The following is a 14,682-nucleotide window of genomic DNA, read 5'->3' as shown; positions in this document are numbered from 1 at the left end:
ACCAGCACGCCACATCCCATAGCCCCAGCACCCACCACCCCATGCCACCAGCACCCCACACCCCATAGCCCCAGCATCCCCCACCCCATGCCACCAGCACCCCACACCCCATAGCCCCAGCATCCCCCATCCCATGCCACCAGCACCCCACATCCCATAGCCCCAGCATCCCCCATCCCATGCCACCAGCACCCCACACCCCATAGCCCCAGCATCCCCCATCCCATGCCACCAGCACCCCACATCCCATAGCCCCAGCATCCCCCATCCCATGCCACCAGCACCCCACACCCCATAGCCCCAGCACCCACAGCCCACCCCTGCCCCCATGCCAGGCTCAGCCGGGTGCCCAGCACCCACTTCCGGGTGACACCCACCTCACTGTAGGGTGGGGGCTCCAGGCCCACGGGGATGGCCCCACCGGGCAGGCTGGGGAGCGCAGGTATCTGGGTGAGTGGGGGGGGCACAGAGCCGTGGGTGTCCCCATAGGGCGGGGGGTGGCATGGGGTCGTGGCAGAGCTTGCGGCAGATGTGGAAGATCATGATGAGGAAGGTGACAGTTATGAAGGTGATGATGATGATGGTGAACATGATCCTGGGGACACCAAAAGGCATATGCTGGGGGCTGGCATGTCCCCCTCTCCTGCCTGCTCTCCCCCCTTGCCCTGTCCCTACATCCGCAGGGCTGACGGGGCCTCTCCCAGGCCCCTGTCCTACAGCCCCCATCCCCAGGGACCCTTCCCAGGCATGGCACCCTTTGCAGGGTGGCTCCAGACTCCATGCCCCCCCAGTCGACCCAGGTGTCCTGGCATCCCCCAGCACTGCCGTGCCACCCTCCTCACCAGAGCCGGACTATGGCCGCGGGTGCCTGGGGCACCCCACTCCCTGCACCCAGCCCCTGGGTGCCCTTTGCACCCTGCCTGCCCCACTGCGGAATTTGCCCTGGGTGGGGGCTCGTGGGAACCCCCGGAGTGGGGCAATTTGGGGTGGGTTGGGCCACTTTGGGGGCTTCTTTAGGAGTGGCCACACACCGAGGGGTGCTGGCACCCTGCTATGGGGTGCTGCCCCCCAAACTGGGGGGGGGCTGAGGCCATCCTGCTGCTGGGACAGGAATCCCCGAGGTGCGGGGGGGCTCTGGCCTGGCTTGTGTGTCTGTCCTGTGCTCGGTGCTGCAGGTGGGGGGGCTGTGGCACCCCCGGGCAGTCCCGATGCCTGGGGGTCCTGGGTGATGGGGTCCCACGCTGAGGAGGTGCAGTAGGGTCCCCAGGGACTGCGTGCTCCTGAGGTCCACCCCGGGGTGGGCTGGGGAGGGTGATGGGGGGGCTCCACGCCCCCCACCCCCGCCCCTGCTTCTCCCTTCAGCCTGGTGTCGTGTGTCCCCCCCCCCCATCCCTCCCCCATCCCTCCCCCATCCCTCCCCCCCTCCTCTGGGCTGTCCCTCTGCCCATCCCTCTCCTCGCCCCCCCGCCCTCCCTCCCCCCTCCCTGGGGAGCCCGGGGGGGGGGCCCGGCTCAGCCCGGTGTCAGCCCGGTGTCATCCTGCCCCCCGCGGGGGTCCCGGGGCTGGGGACACCTCGGGGCTGGCTCGGCCGCTGCCCTTCCCCAGCCCTGCGGGCGGGGTCCCCTCCCCGCTGCTGCTGATGTGGCAGCCAGCGCGGCGCCCTGTCTCCTGTCCCCAGTGTCACGGCCACCCGTGGGGCTGCGCTTCCCGTGGCTGGTCCCCACTGTGTCCCCGGTCCTGCCCCCCGGACCCTCTCCCCATCCCTCCCCACACCGGGTCCAGCTGCCCCCCCAGCCCCCCGGGGCTGGGGGTCTTGGCAGTGGCCCTTGCTGAGCTCTGGCTTGGTGGGGAGGGGGCATGGGGTGCCTCCGTGGTGGCTTGGGCTCTGGCTGGTGGTGGGATGGGGGGGCTGCTGGGGGGGAGGGGCGGGGGGGGCACTGCTGGAGCTGGGGGCTGCCAGGGCCAGGGAGTGCCTTGTTCAGTCCCAGTGGCCAAGTGGGACATTTTGGTGATGGTGGGACATTTGGTGACAGTGGGACTTGGCATTAGAGCTGGCAGGGCAGCCCTGAGTCCCGCTGGGGGGTGTGGGTTGATCGGCCACCTCCCTGCTGGGCAGGGAAGGATTTGGGGCCCCTGCCAGGCTGGTGTCTCCCTTTGGTGGCAGAAAGGCCACGCGTCCCCAGCCATGGGACCTGGAGCAGTGCCCAGGGGGGTCCAGTCCCCCCAGAAGCTCTGCTACCCCCCGAACCTGCCCTTCTTGGGGGAGACCCAGCTGTGGCACCCCCAGGGCTGGCGGAGCAGCAGATGGAGCCTGGGGGAAGGCAAAGGGCTGGGGAGGAGGGGGAGGCTGGGAGCAAAGGTGATGGGGTGGGACAGGAACGGGGACATGGGGACAGGTGGTGGTGGGCTCTCTCCCCTGCAGGGCCTTATCCCCTCACCTGCCCCAAGGGAGTCATGGCAGGTGGGTGGGCGCCTGGCTCCCCTCCACCAGCACGGCCAGGGCTCTGCAGGTGCTGGTGCGGTACCCCCGGCCCACAGCCCCTTCAGAGAGCGGCTGGGTGGGTGCTCATGGGTGGTGCGTGTGTGTGTGCGCACAGTACGTGTGTGTGCTTGTGCTCAGCAATGGGGAGTGTGTGCAATGTGGGGGTGTGTGCACCACTTGTGTCGGGTGTGCATGTGCTACATGTGTGCAACATGTGCATGTGCTCTGTGTCTGTGTGAATGCAATGGGTGTGCATGCGTGCAATGTGTGTGTGTGCAGTGTGTGTGTGCAATGTGTGTGTGCGTGCAATGTGTGTACGTGCAGTGTGTGCAATGAGTAGGTCTGTGCAGTGCATGCTTGGTGGGGTGTCTGTACACGTGTGTGTGCAATATATTGGGGTGTGTGCACAGCAGTGTGTGCAGTGCATACTTGGTGTGTAGGGAACGGGCACAGGGGGTGCTCGAGGTGGCACATGGGGTGCAGAGGGTGGCACCGGGCATGCTCAGGGTAGCTCACAGAGGGTACAGGGTGGCACAGAGACTGCCCAGTGTCACAGATGGGTGGCACAGGGGTCACGCAGGGTGGTACAGGGGCTGCCTAGCCTCGCACACCCTTGGTTGTGCCCTGCTGCTGTGCCAGAGCTGCGTCCCTGGGCCAACGTGAGGGTGAGGAGCTGGTGGCAAGGACGAAGGAACGGGATCATCTCGCAGGTGTGAAGAGCCACCGAGCTGCCAGCTGAGGACCATAAGCTCCCCAAAGCCGATCAGCACCCTGCAGGGGCGGCTTCGGGCAGTGCTGTGTGGGGTGTGCCTGGGGGGCTGCCCCACACCGTGCCCCTGGCACCGCGGCGGCTGGCGGCAAGCGGGTGAGTTGCCCAAGGGCAGGTGGGGAGGCAGTGGCAGAGGGGACGCCGGTGGGGACAAGGGGATGGTTTGGGACCGATCCACAGCGCTGGGGGAGGAGGGGGCTTGGAGACGTGGGGACCTGTGGGTGGTGGGGCTGTGGGGTGCTGAGGCGCTGCCCTAAGCAGGATCATCCCCCTAAGGGGTTTATGGCTGCCCGGGGCACGGGGGTTTCGCCTCACGGGTCATGGGGAGACTCCAGCGGCATAATTGGCTCAAGGGCTTAACCAAGGGTTTGCTGCCACGCATCCTCCCGTGCCCCAGGTGGGTCCCACATTGGGGGGACATCCCCCCCTCCTCAGTCAGCCTCCTGCTGAGGCAGAGCCCCTCCAGCCAGATAAGACCCCCCCGCCATGCCCCAGCCCTCCCAGCTGCACCGAGTTTGCCAGGTCTCTGCTGCTGGCCAGGGGGCTCCTTCACCCCCTTGCAGTTCCGGCCTGTGGGCGCCTGCACCCCCTGCACCCGCCGGGGCCAGGGCGCTGGGTGTGAGCCAGCCCCAGGGGATGAGAGGGTGCCCAGGGCTTTTTTTTTGGCTCCTAATTACACGCCAGCCGCAGGCAGGGTAGAATTAAATCCAAGCTGGAGCCAGAAATAGCTGCGAAGCCAGGTGGGTGCGGGCAGCCAAACCCAGCTGGACACGCGGGCACCAAAATGGGGGGGGTGCACACGCACACACACATACATGCATACATGCACATGCCATACCCAGCACACAGAACCCCCCCAGCCCGATCGATGTCTCCCCAATGCCTGCAGGGACCAGCCCTGGGCCACTGCCAGGGCTGCCACGGTGCCACCAGCTCCGACAGGCACAGCCCTGCCCTGGCAGTGGGGACAAGAACCATCCCCAGCCACTGTCCCCAAATGACCCCGTCTCGCCACTGCCCATTTCCTAGTCCAGGATGACAGGGGGGGGCATGGGGCAGCCAGGCACCGGTGCCACCCTGGCACAGTCACGCCAGGGTGGGACATGCCACCGTCCCTGCCAAATCCTCACTGTGCCACAAGCCGGGAGCAGTGGGGTGGACCCTGGGCTCCCTGCTCGCCTCCCGCTCTCCCCCCGCTCGCTTTTGGTTGACTTGGCGGTGCTGGCGGCGCTCACAGACACACGGTTGCGTAAGTGGCTCTGCCGAGGGCCCCCCGAAAACGTGAGAACCAGCTCCGTCTGCAGCGGGAGCCTCCCGGTGGGGCACAGCTGAGGCCCTGCTCGCTGCAGCCTGCTGTGGGCACACCCGGAGTGCCTCAGTTTCCCTGGCAGGGTGTGGGGCTCGGGGGTGGAGATGCCACTGTGCAGACGGATGTGCCCAGCCATGTGTCCCTGTCCCCTCCCCAGGACTGCTCATTCCATCGGGCGTGCACCCACACGCTGTGCTCACTGGCCCGTGCACACAAGCGTGCACAAGCCTGCATACGCCTGAGATCCCCAAAATGGACCCAGCTGCTGCTCCCCAGGACAGGGACACTGCAGAGGGGACCCACATGTGTCTCCATCCCTATCCCTGCACCCTGTCCAGGCCACTGTCACTGCAATCCCCTCCCCCCACCCTGCTTGGCCTCATGCCCCCCTTCCCCACCGCGGCCCCTCTCCCCTCCCTCAGCCCAGCCTTTTCCCTTCCAGCTCTGCTGTTTGAAGCTATTTTTTCCACAGCTCCTGCCAAGAGCCGCTAATGAGAAACAAACGGGCTCCTCCGACCACTGCTGCTCCCAGCCCACACACCTCCAGCTGCCCGTTGGATCGGGACGGGGCACCATCCTCCTGCAGGCACTGCCGTCCTGCCCTCCTGGCACCATCCCTGGGCATCTCCACCCTTCAAATCCAGCACCATCCCAGGGTATCTCCGTCCTACCCATGTGCCACTATCCCCAGGGATCTCCATCCTGTCCATCCAGCCACCATTCCTGGAAATCTCTGTCCTGCCCATCTAGCCATCATGCCAGGCATCTCCATGCTGTCCTTGTGCTACCATCCCTGGACATCTCCATCTTCTCCATCCAGTAGCTTCCCTGGGCATCTCTGTTCTGCCCACATGCTACCATCCTAGGGCATCTTCATCCTGCCCATCTGGCACCATCCCCAGGCATATCCATTCTGTACACATGCCACCATCCCAGGGCATTTTTCATCCTGCTCATCCAGCATCGTCCCTGGGCATCTCCATCTTGCCCATCTGGCACCATCCCCAGGCATATCCATCCTGTCCACGTGACACCATTCCTGGGCATCTCCATCCCACCGCAGCACAGAGATGGGCTGGGGAAGGGTCCTACCAGCCTCCAAGCACCGAGTGTCCCCACAGCAGCCTCCTCTGTTTCTGCCATCCCCACAGGGACACTGCTGTGGCCAGGGCCAGGCGCAGGAGCGATGCAGGAGGTGGGAGGGAGCGAGGCATGAGGGAGTCCCAAGCTGTCCCCCCCGCCGGGTCCCCCAGCCCCCCCTGGCCACCATGGGCTCAGCCAGGGCCGCAGCCAAGCCCGTGCTGTTCCAGTTGGCCCTGGCCCGGCCCTGAGTTATCTGCAGCTTCATGGCAGGTCACATTTTCCACTGAGCTGTGTTTGTGTTTGAAAGGCAGCCGGGAGGAGGGGAGGAGAGGAGGGAGCGCGGGAGAAGGGCAGAGACCCCCTCAGATTCACACCGTGGGGAGGGGGACAGGATGGGGGGAAGGCCTATTTATGGAAGTGGGCATGGGAGCAGGATTTTCACCCAGGGAGGGAGCATTGTCCAGGGGCAGGAGCAGTGACTGGAAGTAAGAGCAGTAGGAGGGGATGGAATTGGTTCCGAGGATGGGAGCTGTACCCAAGGCTGGGAGTGTGGCTCAGGATGGGCACATCACCTGGAGATGGGAGTGGTACACAGGGACATTACCCAGGGATGGGAGCATGACCTGGGGGCAGTAGGACATTTTGGGTGTGGGAGCACTGCTGAGGGATAGGAGCAGCACGTGGGATGGTGCTCCCAGGGATGGGAGCAGTACCCAGGGCTGGGAGCGGTACTCAGGGATGGAGCAGTACCCAGGGGTGGAGCAGTACCTAGGGATGAGAGCATCACACAGAGATGGCACAGGTGTTGTGTGAGCTGAACCCTTCTGCTCCCTTTCATCATGGCCTTGAGGCTCCCAGGGTGGTCATGGCTGAGCCAGCTCCACAGTGGGTGGCTTTCCTTGAAGCCCCCTCCCCATCCTCAGGCTGTCCAGGCCCCAGGGGAGGCAAATGCCCCCGTTTGGGGCTCACCCCTTGGCTGGGGCTTTGGGGCCAGGGCGGTTCCTCGAGCAAGTGAGCAGCAGCCAGGCGCAGGCTCGGTTGGTGCGTGTTGTGTGCGCCGGAGGGGACGTCACTGGGGCCGGATCCTCGCCCTGCTTCCTCGAAGGAGCCGTCTGCTGCCTGCCAGGGTGACGCTGGCGGCTCAAGGCTGACCTGGTTTCTCTCCTCCAGCCCTTTTTTGCTCCGGCATCCCTCTGGCCTGGCCTGGCCCCGGTGCAGAGCGAGCGCCGAGTGCGCTGACAGCTTCCTGTGGGGGTGGAGGAATTTGGCACCCAGCCGGCAGGGCTGGGAGCTGGACACCATGCACTGCCTGGCAGCATGGCCCACCCAGCACCGCCAGCCCCGAGCACCGGCCATGGGGAGATCCATCATCCCCACCAAGGATGGGCCTTGGTGTCAGGTCCCCCCCAATGGCAACGGGCACGTCAGAGGTGGGGACAGAGGTGGCAAGGGGTGGAGCATGTGGGGTTTGCTCTGTGTGCATCCTCGAGTGTGGACATGCATGACACAGGCATGTGAATCTGGCTGGTGCTGCCTGACACATGCCTGTGCATAAGCAGCGGGTTGCACACTCAGCAGTTGCGCACGCAGGGGTTGTGCACACAGAGATTTCGTGCACAGCGCTTGCACATGCAGGGGTTCTGGGTGCATGAGTTGCACACACGAGTTTGCACATGCAGGGCTTGCGCGCACACACACACACACACACACCAGCCCACCTCCATTCCTTTCCCCCAGCCCCTGGGGTGGCTGGGAGCAAAATGCCCTGCTCAACTGGGGGTCACAGATGTGGTCACCCCTGCTCCCAGACTTGCATCCCTTTGGGATGCCTCCGTGTCACTGGCAGAGCGTACTGAGGGACTGAGGTCCTTGCTGTGACCCCATGGTAATGGAGCATCCCACGTTGAGGGGTTGGGGACCCTTGTCCCACCCTGCTGCCCTGGGGACCCCCAGAGAAGCCCCAGGGCTTTGGGAGGAAGCCATATCCTCTGCTTTCAGCTTGGCTGATCCCGACACAACCCTGAGAGCAGGGAGGGGACAGTGTGGCGTGGGCCCTGGCAGTGGCATACCCAAGGACCAGGCATCTCTGCCAGGCTCGAGACAGCCTATGACGGCAGAGAAAGGCAGCAATGTCCTGCCACATACCATGACCTGCCATGGTCCCCAAGGACATCCTGGACATGGCAGAGGCTCCAGCTGGCCCCAGGCTCTGGCTGGGAAGCACTTGGGAGCAGAAACACTGAGTTTCCCAATCAGGCATGCTCTGTGGCCAACAGGAGACCGGGTTTGGGGCCAGAGGGCTGGGTGGTGGTAGGTGCTCAAGACCCTCTTAGACATCAGAGAATCGCCACTGAAGCAGCTGCTTGGCAGTGAGGGCTGAGAAGCTGAGCTGGCAGGACCTGACTGTCCTTGGCCCTGTCCCCACCCAGTTCCCTCCGACCTGGCCGGGCAGCAGGGGAGGAATGCTCGGGGAGCTCAGCCTGGGTGAGCACACAGCCGGCTCCTGGCAGCTCCCTGGGGATGGGAGCCGGCAGCTGCTCCAGCTGGAAGCACCCCAGGGTGCTGCCGTGGGCAGGGTGCTGGGGCCCTGGAGGATGTGTGGATGGGGAGCTGGCTGTGGTGAGAGCGGGACGGAGGGGACGGATGGGATGGGACGGCTGGTGGAGGCACCGACGGAGGAGAGGGGACGGATGGAGCAGAGAGAGGGAGGAGGTTGAATGCGTGGGCATGGGAAGGGAGGGAGGGAGGAAAGGATGGAGGGGTGGAGGGATGGAAGGATAAATAAATAAAGGAATGTAAAGCAGTAGGATGGATGGATGGATGGGAGAAGGGACAGATGGTGGAGGACAGATGGGTGGCTAGAGCGAGGGATGGCTGCATCATGACCAAGGGGGACATTTAACAGTGTGGCACTGTCAGACCCTAAAAGCAAAAAGCCACTCTTGGTTTCACCACAAACCCCTTTTATTCCCTTTCTGCCCCCAAAGCCCACCCCTTCTGCAGGGCAGCACTAACTCCCACCCCGGCCTCAGGGATGTGCCCATGGGTGCTGCAGGCAGTGGTGATGTCCCACTGGCTCTCCGGACAGCATCCAGTGTGTCCCCGCAGTGGGGCCACATGTGCCTGGGCTCGCAGGGGCTGGCATCCCAGGCCAGCACCCATGGGACGCACTTGCTCCCCACTGTGCCCACGGGTGGGGAGGGGGACACACCTTAATCTTGCCCTGACCTACATGGGGGGGCCAAGCAGCACCTGAGGAGTCAGGACTGCTGCCATGGTATGTCCTGCCCCGTGGCCAGACTGGCACAGCCCGGGCAGATGGAGCAGGGAAGTGGGCTCTGATCATGGCACAGCTGGGGGTACAGCCCTGATGCTGCCCATGCTATAGCCAAAACACCGCTCGTGGTATGGCCCCAATGCTGCCCATGCTATAGCCACAACACTGCTCATGGTATGGCACTGGTGCTGCCCATGGCATGGCTCCAGTGCTGCCGATGCTGTGTCCCCAAGCCCTGCCTGTGGCACAGCATGGCACATCCCCAGGCCTGGCCAGGCTCCTGCTGGCACCTCAGGGCGATGCCCAGGAGGGTGGGCCCTGGGCTGCACCCCCCCCGGGGATGTGCAGGGTAGGGACCAGCCCGGTACAGGGTGGGGGGCCCTTGCCAGCACCCCCAGCTCCCGGCACAGCCCCGGGCCCCCCCTCCGGCTGCCGACGTGGAGGCTGTGCTGGAGACGTGTCAGCAGTGGGGTGGGAGCCAAGGGCATCGCCTGCGCCTGCCCCCAGTTTCGGGGGGGCAAAGGCCGTCAGCAGCCACCCCGCCAAGGGAGGAGGCACCGGCCAACGGGGGCCAGAGGAATGTGCCGGGCACCGCAGCCGCTCGCCGGATCCCCGCCGGCCGGAGTCCATCATCCCTGTCCCCCTGTGGGGATGCGGCTGCTTCCAATTAGGGTCCATAGTGCCGGGGGGACTGGGGGGGCTGGGGTCAGGGGACACCCCCTGCACCCCACTGCTGCCTGTCCTGGGGGTCTTCGTGGGCACCAAGCGGGGGGTCCTGGTACTGGGCACAGACTATGACATTGGGGACACTGTGGGCTCCGGCACAGTCCCCCTGGCGCTGCTGTGCCTCAGTTCCCCTCCCAGGCGGGTGCACACGTGTGCATGGGCAGGGACGGCAGGATGCTGGCGGTAGGGTTTTTTTGGGGGGAGGACTTTTAAAACTTTTTTTAGCTTTGCCCCAGTTTCATCCCTTTGAAATCCTTTTGTTGAATGTCCCCGCCCACCCCGCACAGGCCACGCCCAAACAGACCGGCCACGCCCTGTCCCCATCCCCCCCCAGTTCCCGCCCCCCCCCCCCCCCCCCCGCATTTCCACGATGCCCGATCCTGCTGCCAAAGAGCAGGGACCGGCCCCGGCGGCTGTGGACGGGACGTGGCGGGGGTGGGGGGGGACCCCGTGGAATGGGGGGGGACTCTGTGGGATGGGAGGGACCCTGTTGGATGGGGGGACCCTGTGGGGTGGGGGGGACTCCGTGGGATGGGAGGGACCCTGTGGGATGGGGGGACCCTGTGGAATGGGGGGGGACTCTGTGGGATGGGGGGACCCTCTGGGGTGGGGGGGACTCCGTGGGATTGGGGGGACCCTGTGGGATGGGGGGACCCCATAGGGTGGGGGGGACTCCGTGGGATGGGAGGGACCCTGTGGGATGGGGGGGACCCTGTGGGGTGGGGGGGACTCCGTGGGATGGGAGGGACCCTGTGGGATGGGGGGGACCCTGTGGGGTGGGGGGGACTCCGTGGGATGGAAGGGGATCCCGTGGGATGTGAGGGGACCCCCTGGGAATGAGGTACACCATAGGGGTGGTGGGACCCCGTGGGGATGGGGGACACTGTGAGGAGGGGGAGGACCCCGTGGAGAGCAGCCAGCTGAGAGGGAAGAGTTAACCCCTCCTCGTCCATGCTGGTCCCCCAGGTAGGGAACTGGGATGAACTGGGGGGAGCAGAGGGAGGGCTGGGAGGAAGGTGCTGACGTGGGGCTGGGAAGTGGCCGGGGAGGAGGAGGAGGAAGAGCTGGGGCTGGGCTGGAGCATCGCTGCTGCCTGGGCCGAGCTCCAGCTGGAGGGACCCCTTGCCGGGGGTGGTGGAGCTGAAGGGGCCGGGCTGGGGGGCTGGGCTGGGGACACGGTCCTGGCTCCCCCTGCCAGGCCCCAGCTGAGCCCTGCCTTCCTCTGGGGTGAATAGATCCTGCCCCACAGTGGGGCCTGGCCTCCCACCCCCCTGAAACTCCCAGCCCCACAAAGCCTGGGACCCCCAGCTTTGGGGAACCCTTCTCCCCAGGGACACAGAGCTCCCAGAACCTCCCTGGAGTAGGGGGTGCCTGTGGCTGGGGGACCCCCTGGGCTGTGGGACCAGAGAGCACTGGTGTCCTCGCATCTCCCAGGGGACATCCACACCCTGCCTGCCTGGCTGCAGCTGTCCGTCTGTCCTGCCATCCATCCACCTGCGCCACCTCCCACCTGTACGTCTGGAGGATCCCAGCCCCTGGATCCAAACTGAATCACTCCTGATGAGATAAACCCCCAAACCATATGCCCACCAGCCCACCCCCAGTCCAACCATTCATCAATGTCAACCTCAACCCAAGAGCCCCAGCCACCAACCCACCAACCCCAGAACCCCAACCAACAACCACCACCCCCAGAACCCCAATCACCAACCCAACAGCCCCAACCCCAGAATCCCAATCACCAACCATCATCCCCAGAACCCCAATCACCAACCCAACAGCCCCAGAGCCCCAACCACCAGCCTCAGAACCCCAACGACCAACCCAACAGCCCCAACCCCAGAACCCCAGCCATCAACCACCAGCCCCAGAACCCCAATCACCAACCACCAGCCCCAACCCAAGAACCCCAACGACCAACCACCACCCCCAGAACCCCAACCACCAACCAACAGCCCCAACCCAAGAACCCCAACGACCAACCACCACCCCCAGAACCCCAACCACCAACCAACAGCCCCAACCCAAGAACCCCCACCACCAAGCCAACAACCCCAACCAGAAACCCAACAGCCCCAACCACCAAGCCAACAACCTCAACCCAAGAACCTCATCTGCCAACACAAATACCCCAACCACTAACCCAACAGACCCAACCAACAACCCAATAGCCCCAACCACCAACCCAACAGCCCCAATCACCAACCCAATAGCCCCAACCACCAACCCAAATACCCCAACCACCAACCCAACAGTCCCAAACCACGCTGGACTCCCCACTGGGACTCATATCGCCCCTCCCCAACCAGCAGTGGTGGGGACTGCTGCCAGATGTGCCCAATGTCCCTTGGGAACCAGGGACCTGCCACCCCTCTTGCTGGCAGGGGAGACCCCACAGCTCTGCCCCCCAAAAGCCATCAAACCTTCAGCACTGTGAGTGCCGGGGCTCCCTCCATCCCTCCTGGGGGCCTCTTGGGGTTTGCACACCCCCTCTCCCCAAGAGTTTGGGGTACAGCAGCCTCCAGGATGCCCCCCGCACCCCAGGGTCCTGTCGGCAGGGGTGACGGAGGGTGTGAGGCAGGTGCCGGCAGCCCCACGCCCCGGCCACGTGGCACCAGAGCCACTGTCCCAGCCAGGCCACGGGCGCTCGCCCAGCCCACGGTGGATGAGGTCACTCCGAGGATCCGCGCCGGAGAAATCCCAGCCAGGCTCCGGTGCCGACCGGCAGTGCGGAGAGCCCTCACATCCCCTTCCCTGTCCCCATCCTAGTCCTGGTCCCCATTCCCAGCCCTGGGGATATGAATCTGGCAGCTCCTGGGATGCTTTTCTGGGGGGCTGAAGTGATGAGAGGGGTGGGGACCCCCTCCAAAGGGACCTGGGGGCTGTGGGGGGTTGGGGTCCTGAGGGTATCCATGCACCCCTCCCAGCCCCATGGTCCAGCTGGGATGGGGCTGAGGAGCATCACCCCCTCCCCAGGCTGCTCCAAGGGTGCGGGGGGCACTGGTAGGAGCAGCAAATTCTTCAATGAAACTGAAAAAGACAAAAAAAAAGGGGGGGGGGGCCGCGAAGGAAAAAAAAAAGGAAAAGAGAGCAAGCAGGGAAGCAAACTGGGAACGGAAAATGTTTGGCGTGGAGCTCGGCCCTCAGAGTTTCCATCCCGACTCCACGAGCCCAGACGGCGAGGGCCCGGGCTGGGCTGCTGCTCCCCACGCGGGGGGTTCCCCCCTCTCAAAGCCCCTCTGCCCCCAGAAGCCCCACTGGCCCCAGGGGTTGCCTCCCTCCTTCCCCAGCTCTGCTCTGGACCCCAGCCCCAGAATACAGGGGTGCAGAGGGGGTGGGACGAGCCCCCCCAGGAGGGACCCAGGCCTGGGAGGGGGCAAAGCCTAACCCCGATCCTGCTGGACCCCTCCCAAGCAGAGGGACCTCCGTGCTGCTGAGTGGGGCGAGGCTGTCACCTGCCCGTCCCTCCCTCCAGCTGGGGGTCCCCAGGCCACCCCGGGGGGGACACGGGCAGCCGCTGCGGGACCCTCGGGCAGCCGGTGCCCCCGCCACGGAGCAGCGTGGCGCTGGCAGCCCAGAGGCTAATTAAGCAATTTGCCCGGCTTGCTTTGAGCCGCTGGAAATAGCCGGGGAGCCGGGCCGTGATTACGGGGTTTGCCCTGCCTGCCGCAATTGAGGGTGCCGAGGGCCGGCCGGCCACCAGGAATAGCTGGGGTGGTGCCGGGCTGCGGGCTGCGGCCGGGCTGGGGAAACTGAGGCACCGAGTCCCCACCACGTCCCCACGGCAGATGTAAAATGAGGGTGGAAGTGTTTTGGGTTCAAGCGGGGTGGGATGTTGGGAAAATATCCCTCCCCCCCCCTTGCCCCCCTCCCAGGCTTCTCAGTGCTGGCGTGGTGGGACATAGCTGGGTTTGGGGACGCCTGGGTCCCTTGGGAGTCGGGGGGGGGTCCTGCAGTGGGGACCTCAGTGGGGTCAAGTCCTGCCGTGGTGTCAAACACCTGCGTGGCACTGCCTCGTGGGACACCCACTCCCCATCCTTGCCTGGACCACCCCTCCAGGCAAAGCCGCAGAGCCGGGGGGACCCAGGCATCCCCGGTGGGGACTGATGGGTCCCAGGGCTGGGTGCGGGATGGGGAGTGGGGTGACTGGGGGGCCTGGTGTGGGGCTGGCTCCCAGGGCTGCAGAGTGGGGAATGGGGCAGGGGAAGGGGGAGAAAAAAGGGAGTTAATCCGATCCATGTGTCTGCACTGTCGAGGGGAGTTAACTCACACCAGATGCTGATGTCTGCTCCAGCTCTTCTCGGCACAGGCAAACAAACCCCAGCCCCCGGCCCCACCAGCTCTGGGTTTCAGTAGGTCCCAACCAAAGGGGATGGGGGCAGCGGGGCAAGCTGCCCTCCCCTCCATCCATGGGGCAACCCCTGCCCTGGATGCGGTCACCAACTTTCTGGGGCATCTGCTGAGTTTTTGGCTTGACTACTGAGTTTTTCAGATGACCACCAAGTTTTGGGGGTCACCACTGTGTTTTTGGGGCAGTCAACTCCATTCCCACACCCCCAGCTGCAGATCCATTTTGCACCAGTGAAACCAGTCTGGGCTGTGCGGGACAGGCTCCCAGATTGCCCCAAAGGATGGGGCTGACGGGAGGTGGCTGTGGGGGACAACCCTTCGTCCCAGTGCCCCCAGGAGCAGGAGGTCCCAGGTGGGCATCACCACCCTGGGCAGGACCCAGCACCCGGGGCATCCCCCAGCCCGCACCCGCAGCAGTCGGCCCAGGCCTATGCTTGGCGTCTCTCATTCCGCTTCCTAGGATCCTAATGACTTTTCCAGGCTTTTTAAATTTTTTTTTTTTTTTTTTTTTTTTAAAGCAGGATTTCTTCCCTTTCCCTTCCCAGCCCCCAACCCCTGCACCGAACCCTCCTGCATTCCTGGGGCAGTCGGCCGGGGGCTGATGAGGTGGCATCGTCCTGTTCCCCGTTCCCCCCCCTCCTTTTTTTTCCTCCCTCTCCATGCATATATTTAAAAAAAAAAAAAAA

Source organism: Falco biarmicus, chromosome 17 (assembly GCF_023638135.1).
Source record: "Falco biarmicus isolate bFalBia1 chromosome 17, bFalBia1.pri, whole genome shotgun sequence".
NCBI classification, from domain to species: domain Eukaryota; kingdom Metazoa; phylum Chordata; class Aves; order Falconiformes; family Falconidae; genus Falco; species Falco biarmicus.
The sequence above is the reverse complement of the archived record's forward strand: the minus strand, read 5'-3'. Positions refer to the sequence as shown.